This window comes from Halichoeres trimaculatus, unplaced genomic scaffold (genome assembly GCF_033239565.1).
Source record: "Halichoeres trimaculatus isolate MK-OKI-2021-1 unplaced genomic scaffold, fHalTri1.1 fHalTri1_scaffold_12, whole genome shotgun sequence".
Lineage (NCBI taxonomy): Eukaryota > Metazoa > Chordata > Actinopteri > Labriformes > Labridae > Halichoeres > Halichoeres trimaculatus.
The window spans coordinates 1,340,867-1,343,984 of record NW_027437190.1 but is presented as its reverse complement, the minus strand read 5'-3'; positions in this window follow the sequence as shown (position 1 = coordinate 1,343,984).

The window sequence follows — 3,118 nt, the reverse complement described above, 5'->3', positions numbered from 1 at the left end:
TAGTGCATCTCTCAATGTCAGTATGTGTCAGTGAACATGTCAGTGCCTCAGAATGACGTGTCCTGGTGTCATTGTGTATGGATAGGACAGTCAAAGTGCTGAGTCATGTTGTCAGTGTTTACTCTGGAAGGATGTTCTGATGTAAACTATGCCTAAAGTTTTGATGACAGTTATTGTACAGTTTCATTTAGTAGACACTTTTGTACAAAGCGATGTACAACACAAGCACAAATTTAGACAAAGAAAAAACAAGTTAGTGCCACAAAAGTGCTAAAAGTTATTTGGCTGCTGGTGCTGCCATAATGTGCAATTTATATATTCTTTGAATAATGTAATCTCACCAACTAACCACAATTAATTGCTGCAGCAATATTCTTCAACCTTTAACAACACTCAGGAATTAGTGCTGAAAATTCACTAAGAGCTGGGTCTGAGACCTTCTGACTCATTCTACCCCTGAGGACAAAGAGGAGAAGGCTCAGATTAAGAGCCTAAGTGTTCCCTGAACAGATGAGTCTTCAGACATGTCTTAAAAGTAGAAGTATAGAGTTGAGTAATTCAATCCAGAATTTGGGCACAACAGAGGTGAAGAGTCTGGCTAGAGATTTAGAGCCACGTTGGGCTGGGAGCACCAGGTGTCTTTCACAAGCAGAGTGTAGTGGGCGAGAGGGAGTGTATGCCTGAAAGAGGGACCCCAGGTAAGCAGGAGACGTTCTTGTCAACGTCTTGTAAGTCAGTAGAAGAGCTTTGAATTTGATTCGAGCTGCCACTGGAAGCAAGTGAAGAGAGATTAATAGCGCGGTAACGTGCCTTTTAGGGCTGGTGAAAGACCTGGGCCCATATGCATGACAAGCCATTTGCGGGGGAAACGGTCTGTTTCTACTGAGTGAAAAAAGGTTGATTTGCATGAGCCAGGTAAACAGCCCAAAAGCGCGTTTGCTTTAATGGAGATATACCCCACCATTACAGGCACTAACGGCAGGAAAACAGCGCCTGTTTGGCTGGTCAAAGGTAGATATTGAGCCGCACATTACAGTTTGAGCTGGCGATGTGTAGCCATACATCAACTTTAGATTTGGGAAACACATTCTTTCATTGAACAGATGAGATAGGGGAAACAAACCGGCGAGGCACACTGCTGTCAATTTTATATGTTTGATTCGCTGTATGATTTCATGTGTCTGACTCCTTCAAGATGTGTGTGGTGAAATGTTGGAGTTTATAAACTGCTTTAAAAGTTATTCATTGAGGTACTGGGGCATTGCTGACTTCTTTTTGCAAAACGGCTTTCATATTATTGATTTTATTATTGAGGTTTTCTACTCTGTGCTCAGAAACACCACACGCGTTTACTCTGTTCAAGATCACCAAACTTTCTCTTTTTTTAATTTACGTGATTGACTCACGGTTAACAGCTGTTTGTGTATTCTTGTCATAAAATGTCCATTTCTCTGGCTACAAAACTTTTTCTTGATCTTCTGTTGAACCGCTCTTCAGTCACACCACTCGCCAGGTTTATTACCATTTGTGAGTGGTAGACATGCGCAGTTCGAGTTTGTTTGATGGGGTTTTTCAGGAGGTTCCCCTTAATTATGACGTAATCTGCACCTGTGCAGCTTTCATGGTGTGATTAGTTAACTGGCTGATTATTTGCAGTCGTGCATGCAGCAGAAACATAACAGAATGTCAGGACTAATGGTCCTGTTTGTTTAATGACTGCATGTGCATATGAGCCCAGACGTGCTGCTGCATTCTGGATCATCTACAGAGGTTTAAATGGACAACCAGGGAGGCCTGCCAGGAGGGAATTGCAGGAGTTGATGGGTGACATCACAAAGGCCTGTGCCAGAAGCTGCATGGCCTGTTGCGTCACGCAGGGTCTGATCCTTCTGATATTATATAGGATATAACCACATGAACCTTAAAGGTCAGCTGATCAAGACACCCAGATTTCTGGCAGAGTTTTTGGGCACAAGTTGATTGGAATCAAGCAGGTCATTGATCTGTAGTTGAACCGAAGGACAAGCTGGAAGAACAATGAGCTCAGTTTTGGACAGATTTAGCTGAAGGTGGTGTTCCTCCATCTATGTGGATCAGACTCTATTGATGCCAATGCCACTAACCATTCTGCTTATCGATCAGATTCTTTTTTGATACCCTATTAATTTCCTCCTGTAAATTTTCTCTGTACTGAGCTCTAAAGGTTTTCTGTGTCAACATTTTATTGAGTTTATAAGTGAAAAAATATGAAACTGGTCACTGGATCTGGATATCTCTGCATGTAAATAATAATAAAAAAAATAAGAAGTGAAAATTGCACATCAAGTGATGTCAGTGTATTGTTTTATAAAAGTTATTAACTGAAGTAGACCATCTAGTGTCTTGAAGTAATTATAGCACTGCTTTCAGCCGTCTGGAAGGTTGTGAACATGGCCGTGAGCCTGCCGTAACTTTTCTTTTCTCTTCCTGTTGGAAACATTTGCCTGTTTAGCATCCAAACATTTGGGGTATTGTGCTTGAGTACCACACAGTTTGGATGGCTAGCGTGCCCTTACAGAGACAGCGGCTAAAGCAAAGTGTTTCAGACGGAGGCTGGAAAAGTTTTTCCAAAACACCAGTGAGAAAGAAGAATAGAGATTTTTTTTTTAGCTGTAAATCATCTCAAGATTCTACGGAGCACCAGAGGGACAGGTTAAAGACTAAAAACAGCACATGTGCACATGTAGCAGTTTAAAAACCTGCTCACATTAGTGTGAACATCCAGCACTGTTGTTTTAAGTCCATGTTTATAATATAAGGAGGAGGTATTCTAATACATTATCCTTAATAAATGTAACATGAGGGGCTTGACTGATGCCAACCTTTTGCATTAAAACATATGTATCACAGGCAGCTCTGCCTAGCATCATTCACAGATTAGAAGTGAATTCCTCAATGCAAATTTATTCCATTTTAGTCCTTTGGCAGGTCATCAGCTATCCTACCATACTGGTTTGCTTTAGTGAAGCATCCTTACATGCTCACATAGTAACCTTGAGGTTTTTAGAAATAGACTTGTCATGGAAAAGTTTGCATCACACAGCATCATTTGAATAGCGTGAAGCACTGGAGCCAGAAT